Raw genomic sequence first — 17,428 nt, forward strand, 5'->3', positions numbered from 1 at the left:
TATAAATTGCAAGCTCACTAACGAAAGAGAGCCCTTAAGGGTCAAGTCTCCGGCTCTGAATTTGCAAATGAGTGCTGATTCAGGTAATCCCATTTTTTACAAGCTAGGCAGCACCCCACAATGCCACATTGAGGCCCATAATATATTTAAAGCAGCTGTTTGCTAAGATCATGCACGCATCCACCCATTTGTTTACAGAACTATCCTAAATAAAAGGTCAAAACTTCACTGTAGTTTAGCTAAGATTCTGAAAAGAAAGAAAATCCAGCATGATGTCCTTCTCAATTTCAGTGTATTATGTCTTAATTTGAAACTTTTCCACTGCTGTGGAAAGCAAAAAATGAACTTGACTAGCGGCAGTGGTGAAGATAAAGACTTTGAATTATTCTGACCCTGCAAAGAGAAAATTCCAAGCACATGAATCAACTCTACTAACAGCAAAATAAATCAGGTCCTTAGCATTTTCACAGCTATATCTGAGTCATGGCATTTTAATAACACCACTAAGAATGCTATTGCAAATTATCTAATTATTCAAGGAAGAAAATCCCCAGCCTAGGCTTTCTACCAAATCTCTTCTCACCATTACAGGAGGATTGCTCTGAAAAAAGATGGCCTTACACTGGCAGAACCCTGTGGAAGTCTGTGGGAGTTTGCTTTCCCTGTGAGTTGCAGGAAACAGTTGGTGAAAAACTAAGTCTGATGGTAAGTGCTGTCAGGCAAGTGGCCAAATCCAAGAAGGAATGCAGGCACCTAAACACTCACTGATCTCTGTGACAGTCTGTGGCTTACATTTCTTCAGGTGGCTGGTCCTGTATCTTCTTTTGTCTTTCAGGATTAACACACCAAAGTTCAAAAGCTTGTTTATTTTCACAAAAAATAAAGAAGGGCTTTGTTTTCAAGAGCTGTGGGCAAACTGGGCAGCAGTGCAGAAGGGAGAATCCTAGCCAGGATGGTTAGAAAGCTGGGAGCAAACTAAGATTACCTGACATACAGATGGGCTGTGGTGAATGCACAGTGCTTTGGCTGTGCTGAGTGGGTGGACAGATGATGACAATGAGTGCTGGCGCATATGCAGTGGTACCTCACAGCTTGCTGATGCTAGTGATGGAACAGGTACATCCAAGGAATTAATCCCAGGGCAATTGGAGCTGGTGCACTGGTGCCTCTGAGTGTCTTGTACAACCTAGCTGCCCCAGGTTTCCTGAAGAAAACTGGCATGGGAGGAATGAAATACCAGGGCAAGTTGTATCCTCCGGTTTGCACCCTTGTAGAAGTCCTCAGAGGCCACTAAACCTTACAATCCTTGGAGCAAGAAAATACAATGTGACTGAAAAAGCTTTCTTTTCCAGAGATCTAGGAACTCATCAGACCTAAGCATGGGTGGTCTACTGAACTGCAGCATATATTGCTTTGATTTGGGACTTGACAAGCCAATCTTTCATCAGTATCCACCACATATGCAGATTTCCCCAAGAATTCTGTGGCCTTCAGAGGCTGTGCCTCTTCAAGATGGCATCACTGCCTTCTTAGAGTCACTGCAGCTTATTGCTGGGGACACTCATTCCATGCTAGCAAAATCCTCACACAGCACCTTCCTTCCAGTGCTGTTGCTTCTCTACTCTGTGTGGAAGGTCTTTCAGACCAACACTCAGGTACAGAAAAACATTGTACAAGAAATTAATGTTTCCCTGGGTAGACACAGAGCAAAGAGGATTTGTTCCACCCCTCATCTGGTATCTAGAAGGTTGGTCTTGGTGGCAACCTGAGACATGCTCTTTCCTCACTCCCACCTTTCATGATCCACGTGAACTCTGTATTGCTTTGATACACAGTTTCCAGGGTTGGATTAACAACCACCTCTCATTGGTTAGAGAGCTAACAGGAGCACAGTCCACAACAAAGTCAGCAGTTCTGCCTCCTGACTTGACACAGACCTGCACTTCACTCGAAGTTGCTGTGAAACAATTTGGCTGTAAACCCAACCAGGCAGGTTGAATAGAAGTTTTACTGAAGTAAGATTAACAAGTTCAAGCCTTTATTAGCATCTAACTTCCAGAAATGGATGTGGTCTAAGGAGACACATAAATTCTATTATTCTTTGTGAGAAGGTACAATGTTACTTAATTCGTTGTGACAGGTCAAGATTTCTGTTACAACAAGAAGCTTGAAGAGGCTTTTTTGAGAGAGGGAGACAGAAAAATAAATACAGTAAGCCATCACATATGTATAGCTACTGGAAAAATCAAAAAAAAGAAAAATCCAAATCCTACAGCATACGCACAGCAGAAATCACATAATTTTAAACATTTTAAATGCACCACTCATGTTTGCAATGACAAATTATCCATCTTTTTTCTGTCTTAGGGAAAAGTATTTTAATAAATTGCAGGCCTTGATCAATGGTAGATGAGTCATTTCATGACAAACTGTAGCATCCAGTCCAAACCTTTTAATTCAAGTACATTTTAATCTCCTGTCCTGTTTAGTTATCCAATTATGGTAACTTGGAAGGAGAGTGATAGACTTTTCATTTCAAGTGACCTAAACTCCAGATTTTATTTTATAAACTATCAGTGAAGAGTGCAGGATCCTGACCTCTCCTGAGTGGTATTGCGCTTACTTAACCCAGATGAACAACATCCCTGGAAAGTTAAGAGGAGTTCACTAAAACTTCGGTGAAACTGGGGAGTCATCACACTTTGAAAGGAAGAAGGAGGAATATATGACAGCTTGCATTACAACCTAGAAACTCGGTCACTGCATTTTTATAACCCTTCTGCTAAAACCAGAAATATAATCCTGACCTGCTCCAGAAATTATGATGTCCTATCATACGGCTTGTATGGAAAATACAAGTATACTCTGAGCTTACAGTAGCCCTTTGTTTTGTTTTGCTTTGCTTTTTATCCACCTTGTTTCTCCTAGTCTTTGGTCTTCTGTGTTTGCTAAAACTATTCAAGAATACAATGCCAAACAACGCCTCATTACTGCTCGAAGATTTTGTTTGAGAAGGCAGCCTCTCAAATGTACTCATCGTAGGCAGCAATAGCTACCTTCACTCACAGTTAGGGTTGTGCAATCATTTCCATTACAAGAGTCTTTTCTTTCTTCTTTTTTTTTTTTTTTCCTTTTTTTTCCCCCTGAAGTTGCTGGTAACTCTGCTAAACTTGATCATTCAGGCTGAAATTTTCCATGCTGGGTGTCTTCCTTGACCTCTTTTACTTAATTTAAAACAAAATAAATTCATTATCATCCATTTCAGAGAACAAGATGATGCAAAATGTGTACACTGCCCACATTAGAAATCTTACTGTAAATTGAAGAGCACTGGTGCGTTCACTCCTTCACCTTTTTTGGAAGTCAATACAAAGCTGCTCTGCTTTTTAGATGTGCCTTTGTCATTGCTGTAGTACTTCTTGAAATTTGAAGAAAAGAGTAGCACTGAAACACCTAGGCTGTGCCTGGTTAGAAGAGAGCTAGAGTTTGGAAATTAAATTCTGTAAAAATGTGCCAGCCTTTCACGTGGAAACCAGCATAGCCTGTAGTGTCACAGCAGTGGCAGCACCTGCCTGGCCTCAGGCAAAGAGCACAGGCATCAGAGAGAAGAGGGTCAGCCACAGGCAGGATTTTCCTCTCCAGATCCAGAAATAAAGTCTTGACCTGTTGTTCATGTTCAGCACATGATTTACTTTATTTTCTTCTTAGTGAAAGTCTTCAGATAAGAGTTTTCCACGATGAGTAGTTTCTCTGTTATCTCAGGTGGGGAAAGGCTGATGAGGAGCTGATGTTCCAGCTACATAAGATAAACCTTGTGAGGACTAAGGTGAAATTTTGATGTTGCCGTTGTTTAGTTTCCTTTCAATATTTTGGAAGCATTGTCGAATGTAATTCACACACTACCATTAACACTGTAGCCATTCAAAAGCCACATCTGCCATTGCAACTGTATTCATCTCCCCTTTAGGGCATGACAGGGGTGTGGAGAATATAGAGAAACAGTTCAGAAATCATAATGTCAAGGTGACCTACTGGAGAGCTACATCCACCTCTGGACTCTGCTCATTAAACTGTATCCTCTGAGACTTCTAACTCTTCCTTAAGAAGCTTCAAAGTGTTACCATTTTCTTTATGACAGGCTTCTTCCTCTCATCCCCTCTCCCTCTGGCTTATGTTAATGAAAATATTACTACATAGTGAATAAAGAGCATATATGTGGCTAAAAGCAAGCATTATGGCAAGATATCAGACCTTTTGTCATAATAATGAGGTATCAAAAAGAAAAGGCAAAAGTGGGGGTTTTGATGTGCGTATGCTGTTTTAGTAACATTTTTCATCTTCTGACAGAAGCTGTAGGAGCAGGTCTGTGATACTGCCACAAGTCTGGAGAAGCTAGAGGCAGGTCTACTGCAAGCACAGAGAAAGCAGGTCTGCCTGGGGCAGCAGACTGCTGTGGGTGGAAAAGTGATGATTACCACAGTGCCTGCTTGGCCAGTACAAAAACTTTTGAGTACTGTTGGAGTGGTTGCTGCTGCAGAAGGAGTCAGAGTCCTTCCCTGGCAGCTGCTGTGGGCCCTGGTAAATAAGAACAGAGTCTCAGCAGATCTATCTCCTGTTCTCCTGTTTCTTTCTCTCCTCCTTCTGCCCTGACACCTGCCTCTCCTCCCACAGCAGCAATGGTAACTTTGCCTGTGCAGCTCAGATAATTTGTTCTCTAAGGAAAGATGGGGTTACTGCTGAAGAAATAATAGAATAAGCTTCCTGGAAAAAATTCACTGATTTAGAAGTATTTAAGAGTTTTTCCTCTAAAATGCAGAACACGGAGTTCTAGGAATGAACTAGATACCTTTCTGAGGCTTTGCCACTCATCAGTAATGCAGTTATATCAACCTCAAGCCATCTCAAACTGTCATACATGTTCTTCAATCCTCTCCCCAACACACTTATGTAAAAAATTATGAAAAATGCAGAGACAAATGATGTCAAGAAATAATATCCATCTAACTCTTTTTCAGTATAGGAACAAAACCAGCAAGATAGTATTTCACATTTTCTGGTCAAGTTTGTTGCTGGGATAAATATTAAAAGATGGATAACCCCAGCAGCTTAAAATTTTACTTGTGTTTTGGACTACATTAAGATTGTTCGTCAACAAACAATCACAGTGCAGATCTTTACTTGCGCTCAACTTACAAAAATTTGCAATGAGGTCATGAAGCTGGAAATGTTTTTGTTTGAGAAAGTTGCAGTCTAAAGTGTCTGTAATAGAGGATCTCCAATACCCTTTTGATGTTGTTTAACTCTTAGTACTAATGAGTTTTAAGTGGCTTAGTTATCTTAAACTGCTCTAAAGGCTTAGACTGTTATAAGCAGTTTAACTTATAGTTGTGCCGGTCATGGTTTGCATGGTTAGGGATCCCGATTAAAGCAGTGTATGGTCAGGACATGTCAAGATATACAGTTCAACTATGATGAATGTTCAACATGTTGAAGAAGCCATAATTTTCAGGCTTTTTTTCCCCTGATTTTTCTTTCAAATAGGGGACTATCACACGTGAACATAGAGGCTTTGCAGCATCAAGGCTCAGAGCAAATACGAGTTTCCTCAGAGTAAGGATGTTCCTAAATATCAACTGTGGAACTAAGAGGTGATCTGAAAATCTGAAATGATTTTTACCATCTGAACTACTTTTTACCATACTACTTACTTTTGACTTTTCACTGCTGTCTCTGGATTTCTCCCTAGATCATTGAATTAGATCCCAGCTCTTAATTAGTGCTTCACATCTGCTCATTGAAGTGGCTGTTTCCATTGCCCACTCCAACTTGAAGAAAAGCAGTTGACAGAAGTTTTAGAGGTTTGCAACAGCCTACCTGGAAGCATTTGTGTGAGAGGCAAAGGCAGGTGACCATCCATTGCATACAGAGGAGGCTCAGGGCACACAGAAGAGAAATGGCAGCCAAGCCCTAGGTTGGGAAGGAAACACAGAGGGCCCGACAGCTGGTGACACTGAGCACACATCCTGTGGCTGTGTGTTGGAAAATGTTGGCTTTGCTAATAATCATCTGTATAGGCTAATTTTTGCTTATACAAATTATATTATTGCATTATATTCAGTTGTGCTGAAAGGCTTTCTGGAGCTCAGGGTGCAGAGGAGGGTTGCAGCCCTGTGTTTCTTGTCTAGTGTTGAAGAGGTCCACAGCCAGATGATTGGCCTCACCATCCTATCACAACTCCTCACTTCTCCTGAGGGTTTATTTACTCACTGGCAGTGAGCTCCTCCAAGGAGGGATGGCTCTGCCATTGATTCAGTTGGAAATGTAAGAATGGACCTTGCTGAGTGGGCATTTCTGTCTGGAAGATGCTGAACATGCTTGGCACATTGCTAGGAATACTTAATTAATAATAGCATTAATACTGTCTCTCTAGTAAAGATCTTTACAAACATGGAAGAGAGAAAAAAACTACAGCTGTTCATTCACCCTGGGACAGTTTCAGGAAAATCCTTTACCAGGGACAATTTTGAATTAAAAAGTCCCTTTTACTAGTGCCACAAGCTCTATCTATGAAAAGAAAGGGGCTGTTTGCATTTGTGCTGAAGAGGTAATGCTGATGTGTTCCTAATTTTTAGATAATACTGCAGAAACCCCTGATAAGAAATACAGCTGAATAGCAAAGAATAAAACCATGCCAGATGTGTTCCTGCAGCTTTTAACTTGGTTTTTAGAGTATATTGGGAACAGATACATTAGTCATAGACAAAGATGATTGGGGGTTTGGGCTCTGCTTCACCTCTGTCATTTTAGGATGAGACTGGGAACATTCCCCTGCTCCCCTTTCACCAGTCATTTCAAGTCCTTCAGCACCATCATGACTTCACCACTTTACATTATAAATACCTTACCAACTTCCTTGTGAGGAAAAATACTGTTATTGTGTCCATGTGACTCAAAGGAAACTGTATGACAGGAGTATTATGGGGATTATCTGATGCTACATTGAAAATGTCAGCAAGTCAGAGAGTTGAAACTGCATCTGACAAATTCCAGACTTTCTTTAAGGCCACTGGACTTTAGCAGAGGGTGTTTGCATGCTACTAACAAGCTTGTCAACTCACCTACTTAAAATCTCCAGAGTAAAACATACACAGAAATTGGACCCTTTGTGTCAGATCAGAATTTAGAAATAAAAGACATTAACTTTTTAAGTCTGAAATGTTAATTGTTGCCTTTAGATAGCCACACTTAATTATTGAGAGGTCAGGATTGTATATCCAGATTTACGTGTCATAAAGGTGCAATCATTCTGGAACAAAATGCGGTACCAATCTTACTGCATCCAGCAATTTTGTAAGAAATTGCAGAACAGCTTACATAAAGGACAGAGAAGAGATAAATTGTGTATTTGTAGCCTGGTTCAAACTTTTCTAAAGAGCTAATGCTTGAGAGAGACCAGAAATTTAAACAACCTACCATGTTCTGCTGGTTCCTAATTGTCCCCACAAGATCCCTAATTATGGGAAGTCACACAGGAACCAAACAAAGGCACACATAAAACGTTATCTGGAGCTGCAGAACAAAAATAGAAAGCATACTGAGAATCCAGAGAAAAATACCTGTGCAATTAACACGAAATAAGAAAATGTAAAGCTGTAAAGGTTTTCCTGCTCTGTTATTTGAGACAATAGGGATTTAGTAAAGAAATAGTTTTCATCAGAAGGTGAATGAGTAAGACCACTATCAAAGAAAAACATGTCAGAACCAAAATCTTCACTTGGTCTGTGCTGTCAGCCTGTCTCTATAAAGCTGTGGAGTAGTGATGAGCTCAGCATAGTGCCTGCCTGACATATAAGACTTTGCTTTCTTTTACAGAAGAGCTCAGAGAAAGTGAGAGAATCAAAGGTGTTTTTGCAGAGGTGGTGGTCTCCCACACTGCTTCTCTTGTCATCAGGAGAAAAGATGGAGAAAATGAATCAATCTTAGAGGCTGGAATGAAAAATGTAAGGAAGTCAGAAGTCAAAACTAGATCCAGAGGACAGGGAAGTCCAGGAGGAGATGTAAGGGTTTACCCCAATGCTAGAAAAAATTTTTGTGGACATGAATATGTAGTATTCACCCTTGGGCTGAAAGTGTGAATCCTGGAATAATTCTCCAAGGCAAAGAAAGTAATCTCAGCATTAAAAGGGTTTTCTAATTGAAACATGGGCTGAGACAAAATACAGGCTTTTTCTTAGCTTGTCCTCAGAAGCAGATTCAAAAGGCGACTGAAGAATTTTTTTAAGGTTATTCCTGTTCAAAGAATGAAAAGAGCTTGAAATAACTTGCTAAATATAAATACAGAAGACTTATAGGTCAGGAGGGTACTTTTTGTCCATGCTTGCATCCAAAACTAGATGATCTTTCTTGTCAAACCTCTGCTTCTCAATTCCAAAGGCTGGATGATACCCCTCACCTCTTGAAGCTGAAGCAAAAAACACTATCCAGAATGGAGCGAGCTGTATTCTGTCATCACAGCTATTGAAATTGCAGTCAATGTAAGTCTGACGTGAAAATTGGAAAATAGAGATCAGCTGCGATTTTCATGAAGTTAATCTCCTTCCCAGCAAGGATACTTAATAATTCTTAAAGTGTCCCTTGGATTCCTTTACTTTTGTCCCTGCAGACTTCAGGCAGGACTTCTCTATGAGCCTTATGGATGAATGTTGAAGGCAGCTTTATCCTCAGTTATTTGCAGATATATATCAGCAGGTTAGTGTGGATGGAGGGAGAGGAAAGAACGTGCTATCTAACAGACATGAGTACCAGAGACTAGTCCCATAGTGAGCCGTGAAAGATCTATGCAACAAATCATGTCAAAAAAAGCAAAAACTAATGTTTACCTCCCCCTCAGTTTAATGCTCTCAGGTGGGAAAGGGAAATAAAGCAGAAGACAACTGAGGAATAAAATCCAATCATCCACGTGCTGTCAAATGGTTTCATCTGCTCTTGGTAGCAGAGGTTAACACAGCTATGTGGTTCTGATTCCACCACTATCCTAGTCTGAAAAAAAGAATTGCCTCAGAGGGGCAAGCACTGCTGACAGAAGTTTTGTGCCAGAAAAATAGTTAAGTGAAGCTATAGTGGACCATGTTTTTTTCTTTCGGAATTCCACTTTATGGAAGATTACAAATTGCACTTTTATTGAATGAGGAAGAACCCTGAAAAAAAATAATTCCCTTTATATCTTAGACCTGCCGGACAGAAAGAGTTAGGGCTCAGGTTTTCTAAGAGCTGGTCCCAGTAAGTTGGCCTAGCACTTCATTGTGCTGCGGAGACCTGCGCTGTGATACTGTGCTGAGAGTACCAAGGAGAAATACCTAGAGGGAAAATACTTGTTGTGCATTCAAAGCAGGGCCTAGCTTGGTGGACAGCATGCAAGGTGCAGAGATTCATGTGGAATGAGGGCAGCAAGGGTCAGCATGTTTGTTTATTCGATCTATGACTGTATGAGATGGTGAGTCCAATTCTAGGACCAGGGCGAATATACCAGAGCTGCATGATGCACAGTGCTGAAATGGTACATACTTACTCTGCTGTGTTAAATGCTTTTTAAAGAAGTAAAGGGACACTCTGTTCTGGCAGACTGTATATCATGCACAGTCTGTCTGCGCTTCACTGACTTCATGATGAGTCAAGTATGGTCTGTCCTTCCACAGCTGGTGTAAGTCCTCTATATGCATTTAACGCTTTCTAACGGCATTAAATCTTGTGAGCTTTGGCTGAAAAGATAATTAAAATGTGATTTTATGCTCGCATCTGATCCAAATGGAATCTATTGCATGGTGACTCAGTAGTGTGCAGGCCATGTATCAATGGTTGTAGAGTCAGTGTTAAAGTTCATCCCTTCCCTGTGCAGACTGTCATATGGGTTCCTCAGACAAAACAGTTTGTGATCCTGCAGTTGTAGATTATATCACAGTGCCTTACCTCCAACAGGGAACAAAGATTCTAATCCTTACATTTCCTATCCATGACTGGATAATTTTGCCCCTTGGTGGTGTTCTTTTAGTGTGTCATATGATCATAAGTCTACACCTGTGAGCGTTTTCTATCCAATACTTGGATAATTTCTCTATAACTCTTCAACAGTGTGCTTTTGTATCTTTCTTTGCAGAGCTTTTGCTACTGCTCAGTTTGTAATCTTTCATGATCAATTCTGCTATGAAACAAAGCAATCTAAGACATGATTGCTTAAGCATCTACAATAATGAGACTGAATGTTTTGGCATGGAGGAGCTGCTGTAAACAGAGCTTCTTTTGTGATGGGTTCCTACTGGAAGTTATCGAAATTTCATATCAGTATTTTTCGTTAAATTTTAAAACATACTGCTTCCTTTATTACCTGCATCCCTAGCGATTCTCTGTTATTCAACAAATTAATAACACAGCTGTGTTAGGAGTCAGCTTTGCATGTGAACTTGAGGGTGACTTTCACCAGAATGCAATTCAGCTGCATACTGTGCCAGATGCCAGGTGTTGAGGCCAACCTGGGACAAATACTGAGCTGGCTTGTTACAGAGCTCTTGGAAGGGAGGCTGCTTTTGTGCCTCTGCCAGAAAAGAAAAGGATGAGCAGCCTTCCTTGCTGTGAGGCTACTCATCATACCTCTAACCAGAGACTGCTGGTAGCTGTCCTCCCATTAGGAGCTAAAGCAGCTAACCTGATTTTTAAATGGGAGCCTGTCCTTGGTAAGATCAAAAGCCTTCACACTGGAAATGGAGCACACTTTTAAATAAATGCATCACCTCTCCAGAGCAGTGTCAGGTTTTCAGCGATATAACGGAAGTTAATTTAGCTGACATAAGAGGAACAGATACTGAGATATAATTATAGAATGGTTTGGGTTAGAAGGGACCTTTAAGATCATTTAGTTCCAAGCCCCCTGCTGTGGGCAGAGATGCCTTCCTCTAGACCCTGTTGCCACATCCATCCTGGCCTTGAACCCTTCCAGGGACAAGGCATCCACAACTTCTCTGAACAAACTGTTCCAGTGCCTCACCACCCTCCCTGTAGAGAATTTCTTCCTAGTATCTAATCTAAACCTATCCTCTTTCAGTTGAAAAGTCATTCTTCCTTGTCCTATCACACCATGACCTCGTAAAAAGTCTCTCTCCAGCTTTCTTGTCAGCCCCCTTTAAGTATTGGGAGGCTGCAACAAGGTCTCCTCTGGAGCCTTTTCTTCTCCAGGCTGAACAACCCCAACTCTCTCAGCTTGTCATCATAGGAGAGGTGCTCCAGCCCTCTGATCATCTTTGTGTCCCTCCTCTGGACTCTCTCTAACAGATCAATGTCCTTCTTATGTTGGGGGCCCCAGATTTGGATGCAGTACCTACCATGGGGTCTCATGAGATCAGAGCAGAGGAGCAGAATCACCTCCCTCGACGCTGTTTTCGATGCAGCCCAGGATACATTTGGCTTTCTGGACTGTGAGCACACATTGATGGGTCATATCCAGCCTCTCATCAACCAACACTCCTCCTTTGATCTATGATCCTGAGATCTACTCCTATGACAGAAAATGAAAGGAAGGGAAGGGTTATGGATGGGAAGAGAAGTGGTGGTGACACTGCGTAGAGATCAGAGGAGCAAGGACAGATCATGCTGCTAGCCCTGATACTGGAAATAACAGCTGTCCATATATTCTGTACCCAACCAGAGGTGGTGGCAGCAGAAGACAGTGTGACTCTCCATCACTCTGGAATAGGCAAATTAGACAGCTGGGTCATAGCTGGTTCACATGCTTTGGTTTCCTGCTCTGGGAAATTACCTGCTTTTTTTCATTCCTATGTCCAGCCCTGTACCTATGTACACATGACCTCAATTATTTCTCCTTATGCTTCCATTGCACTACTTTTTCCTTCTCCCAGCTACATCCCTGCACATTCTTTTTCAGGTCCACTGAGAGGGAAAGACATAACCAGCACTCCTTTGTAGGTAGGATGCCCTTTTAATTCAAACGGTAGCAGTGTGTGAGATCATACTGAGCATCTTTGTTTCCATCTCCAGCTGCCTACCTCTGCAGGGTGGGCCGTTGCGTTGTCTCACAGCAAGCACACCTCAAGGATACGAAAAGACAACAAGCATTCCCCCAATTTGTCAGTTAGGGTAAATATTAGCTTAGTTAGTGGGGACTTCTCTCTCTGGCATGCCAGCACATACTTTCAGTTTTTGCAACAGCATCTTTACTTCTTGTCTGCAAACTGCTGAGGCCATGCTGACTGGGGAAACTACCCGTGTGCCTGCACCCAGGAGAGCAAGGGGAGCATTTTTCTCTGTGTTGCAGCCAAACCCACTCTCTTCCAGCACAACAAAAGCCCGGTACACAAGCTTCGTGCTGGAAGTGGTGAGAGGGGGGTGGCAGAGTAGGAAAAGATAGAAGTGTGACCAGAAGGCCAGTGCCCCAGATATCTCTGGCCTGGAAGCTATAACTGTGATTCAACAGCAACAGAAAAGCCCAAGAAAAGTGAGCAGCTTCTCTTTTGTCCCAAAAGAGACCAACTCTAATCCAGAGAATGTGATGGAGGCAGCCACAGTTCTGTCTGGACCCTGGGGACCTGCCAGCTGTACCAAGCTGGGAGCCAAGGCAGTGCTTCCACAGGAGTGAGGGAATGTGGGCATCAGCCGGAGGGAGATGATGAACAGAAAGGAATTGGCAGAGGGAAACAGAGAGGGTGTCTGTTGGGGAAGTGGTTGATGTTCAGCAATACTTGTCCTGGGAACAGTGCTAGCCTAATAAGGGCACTGATTTGGAGATTGCAGTGCCTTCTGTGGTACAAAGGTTAGAAAGAATATTAAGCTTAGCAAGCCCAGCAATGAAGTAGGGAAGCCAAGCTAGCTCACAGAGTAAAATCCAAGAAATGGTTTAACTCTATCATAGGCTTGCATAGAATTGCTTATTAAATTGCTAGGACTTGCTGTTGAATGTGAGTTGCAAAGCTTTAAAATGCATCCTTCCATCCTATTTTCTGATACACAAAGTACGTATGGCAGGCTTGTTTGGATCTCATAAAAGGCTGGGGGGGGTGTTTCTGTTCCTCTGGAAAAAGAACAGGGAGAAATTTCCCCCAGTGAGTTGTGGATTGGATTGGAGCAATGCCCCTGCTGCTCCCATGCACCCCAGTGTCCAAACAGCCTCCCACACAGAGGGTACCGTGTGCTTGCACACAGGGAGCGGGTGTGGAATAGCTTGGGTTCTGCTTTTGTCACAGAAAGCTAAGCATCCATGCAGACATTTTTACCATTTCCACTGTACCAGTTTAGTGACACATCTGAGACTGCACTACTGAGGTTTCCTCAACTGAAAATTAAGAGTTAGTTACACAGCCCTTTGCACTGTTTTAAAACTAATCTTTAGAAATTACTTAAAAAAATTTTTTTAAGATTCCTTTCAAACCTAACTAGTGCAATTTTCTTGTGGTAGCAGAGGCAAAGAGAAAAAAGGAAGGGAAGAGGGCAGACATGGATCATCTGTGTGTATGTGCATGCTGCCTTTAAAAACAAGGCCTGGCTCAAGCATTTGAATGTCATAGTTTCTTTTCTCTTTAGAAGCCAGTATAGAAACTTTTATGAGGTGCCAGCTATTGATAATATACCTGGGTGGGACAGCCTCCAGTTGGATTTGTTCTAGTTACTTTTTCATTGTGATTTCAAACAAGACAGCAGGGCAGAAGCGTGCCTGGAGCTGAGAGAGGGCATAAGCAGTTGTCACCACCTCTTAAAATTATGCTCTCTGCCAATAACTTGCTCTTTTCCTGTAGAAGAGTAATTTAGTTTCTCTGTGCTTGGGTTGGTGGCTTGATGACAAAGTCTTCTCTTGTAATGCATGCTTCAGGTATTGCTTCTTCACTTCCCACCATCATCGTCCTCTCCTTTGCTTTCTCCTTCCTCCACAGCTCATTCCTGCTCTTCTGACATTGCATGCTACCACTATGTTCATCATTAGTCAGCATTTTCCAAGCACTATTGTCACCCTGGTAACTACTGAGACTAAAAAGCAATACAACACTAACAAAAACCCCTGTGTTAGGTTTGTTTGTTTTTCAGTTGAAAGTTACACCATCTGGTTTATAAAGTAGCACACAGTTCAAGGTCAGCCTGCTGGGAGGTGGCAATGGCACAAGGAAGGAGTGAGAACGAGGTAGAAGCAGCAGTTGCTGAAGACTTTGCTGCCATCGCTTTCTTTATACTGTCAAACTCCATTTCAGCATTAAACAGCAATGAGAGAAGGTGCTATGAGTCATTGCTAAAGATTGTTTACAAAAGGTTTGGAGATCCTTACAGTTACCTTGCAAAGAAATATCCTTGAAGAACAGATATCACTATTGTTACTCTACATTTTCCAGCAGAAAGTAATAAACAAGAATCATTGCAGGTCATGGTTAGTTTTAGAGCATGAACTTCCTCTTGTGAGGAAGACGCCTATATTGTGTAAGAATCATGTTTTGAGAAAAAGGAGGGAGGAGGGGTTGTTAGTTGGCTGATACATTTCTGTTGTTTAATTGCGGGAAGGTAGAGGGAAGACTCACAGCTATGGGTCAGGCTTTTGACCCTGTTCAGTATGCAGTTGGCTGAGCAATTTTTGTCTACCAGGCTGCAACTGTTCAGAGCAGCGAGGCCATGATTTGCAGTAACCAGCTGAAATCTTACAATTCTCACATTTCACCAAGTTGTTTGTTGTCATTCCTCTCCCTGAAAGGAGAGTCCCTGAAAAGGAGAGTCCCCTCTCCCTGAAAGGAGAGTCCCATCTCCCTGATGGGACTCAGTTGTCCCATCTGTGGTTCTGGTACAAGCATTTATGTGGTATGTCAGACAGCCATTTTGAGGGGAAAGTTAGTTTTCATCCTGAGATAAATGAGCAGCCAGGTGAACAAACACCGGGTTCAGCTCAAGCAAGAGTGAAGTGCCAGGAGGATGAATGAGTGTTTAAAGGTGAAGAACACTAAGGCTTTTTAAGCCAAGTTGAGTAGCTGTGGCATCTCAGTCCAACCAGAGCGAAAAAGGGAAATGAGCTCTTGCCCATCTTCTGGATGTTTTGGCTTTTGCCTTTTTAAAAGGCAAATGAACAGAAAACATGCACCAAGACTTGACAGCTAATTACAGCCAGGAGAGAAAAGGAGGAAGGGAAACCATAAAAAAGTTGAGCAGAAAGATCTTATAAAAACACTTTCTTTTGCAGAAATCTGTTTATAGAGGAACATGCAAAGGCAAACCTCTTTCAGTGGGTTCTCTGATTTGTCTGCAGGTTCACTGCCCTCATAACACTCATCACACTGATGTACTGGAGATTCACAATCAGACCCCTGCACCAACCACTGCACAGTTCAGCTGCCACTTTGGGTAACCCAGAAAGCTGGAATAGGCTCTCAGGCTGGTAACCCAGCTTTGATCTGGCTGCAAACCTTCTTAGCAGAAATGGCTAGGTCTAACACAACAGAAGGGCTTGAATCATGCAGCAGCCAGGGGCTGAGGAATTTGAGCCAACTGTGAAACAGCCAGGAGACAGATCAGAGACCCACATTTCTCCATCCCATAGGATACCTAGCATGGGAGCAAGAAAGTAGAATTTGGTGAACGCAGTTGGCCATGCAGCACACTATACATCATACAGCACATTGTTCCAACCAAGCAAGAGCTCTATTTTACAGAAACACGGAGATTGGGGTATCGTTGCACTAAATGTTTTGTGCATGAGACTGAGATAGAGTGTCTGTTTAAAAATCCTGTAAAGCCTCCAAAGACATCTCTGATGTGGTGGGAAAGGCTATCATCTGCATAGGACCATTCAGCAGGTAACAATTCCTCTGCAGTCACATTGGTGCAGGTTTTTGGGGGATTTGATATGGGAGCTCAGTGAGAAGGGAGTTGCTTTGACTAGAAGGAGTGGGGAAAGATTAAGGAGAAAAGAGGGAAGAGAAGTGAGAATGAATTGTGGAGGGGGAGTGGTCTGAGGGGATCAGAAAGGAGGATGTAGGAGCAAACCGCTATGTGAGAAAAAAATACCTGATTTAAAATGGCATTGAGAGAATACGGATGACATTGTGAGTAGAGCTTTGAGCATGCTGGTATGATTCTATGTCTGTTCCTGCCAGCCTTCAATACAACAACCAGTGCACCCTGCTCTTTGCAATACATATTTTATCTTTACCTTTTCTTCTTTTTTCCACACGAACCTGTACGGCTCTGGGGTAGAAGACTCCCCATGGCTCTCTAAAGGGAGTCAATCAATCTTATAGAGTTACCGGTGTGAGGAACATTTGTTTTTAGAAGAGTTTTTGGAAGTGAGGGGGCAAAAGAAGGGAGGACCCAAGCAACAGTAAAAATAACTTTTTTTCTTATATGCTGCTGCTGTACACGGCTAACCTGTTACCCCAAATAAGGCTGTGTTTTGGGAGCAGGAAAAGTCCTTGTAGCACCCTGTGGGATCTCATGAGATGGAATGCACTAGGCCAGTGTGAAAATTATACAGCACTTGTCCTTTATTTACCAGCTCTGTCCTTGCTCATGGGGTCAACATGCTCTTCTGATTGGACTTTCCATTTCTGTAGAAATGCCAGCCCTGTTCTGTAGAAATTCTGCATCATTTTGTATGGTGGTTGTTTTGTATGGCACAGCTTTAAACACTGCAGGCTGCTTCTCCTTTTCCCCCCCTTTATTGCTTGCTTGCTTTTATTTTGCTCTTTGTTTCTTCCACCGTATTGTTCATTTATTTGCACTCTCTTTGTGCCTTGTCTCAAGGCTGTGAGCAATGTCTCAGTGCAGGGAATTCATTATGCTACCACGTCATGATGAAAAGAGCTCCCTTTCAGAGACAAAGGAGTGTTTTTTTAAAGGGAAAACCATGTTATCCACAGCTTCATGTTTGTACAGTGCAATGTACAAACAGTGTCCCCTTTGGCACGACTTTATCTACTACTGTTTATGACCAGGTATGAACTGAGGAGGAGAGAAATTATGACAAAGGAGCAAGTTGAAGCCTGTTGAAGGGGAGAGTGAGCAAGCAGGGCAACTGTCCAAAGCCACAGATCATCTCATAGAAAGCAGCTATGATTTGGCACAAGGCATCTAACAAATGGGTGGGGCCAGAGAGCAGGGTCTACACCTTTGTGTGAGGTGTCACAGTTCTGCTTCTGAGCTGCTGCAGTTTACAGACAAATGCATTTCATTGGACTTGATGATCTTAAAGGTTTTTTCCAACTTAAATGATTCTATGATTACCTTGAGCTTACTACTGTTAGAGTGAAAAAGATGAACAGGGATGCTTGGAAGGGGAAAATTAAGGATGCTTTGTCAACTCTACCACACTACATTAAAAAAATGGTACCTTCTTGAGCCTGGACTGCCAGGTGGGTAATAAAAGCCTCATTGGTGCTCACTGTAGTACACTAGACTT

At 42.2% G+C, this 17,428-nt stretch overlaps 1 long non-coding RNA gene across 5 annotated transcripts in view; it reads left to right on the forward strand.

The window, feature by feature from the left end:
* LOC135409162 (uncharacterized) overlaps positions 1–17,428 on the forward strand; it is a 275,200-nt gene that overhangs the window by 211,410 nt on the left and 46,362 nt on the right. The window contains exon 3 of one of the 5 annotated variants that reach the window (XR_010428042.1): positions 592–705. The exons of the other annotated variants lie outside the window; for them this stretch is intronic. This is a non-coding gene — a long non-coding RNA (uncharacterized LOC135409162). The remainder of the gene's footprint in view (positions 1–591; positions 706–17,428) is intronic. 5 annotated transcript variants of the gene reach the window in all.

This window comes from Pseudopipra pipra, chromosome 2, assembly GCF_036250125.1.
Source record: "Pseudopipra pipra isolate bDixPip1 chromosome 2, bDixPip1.hap1, whole genome shotgun sequence".
Lineage (NCBI taxonomy): Eukaryota > Metazoa > Chordata > Aves > Passeriformes > Pipridae > Pseudopipra > Pseudopipra pipra.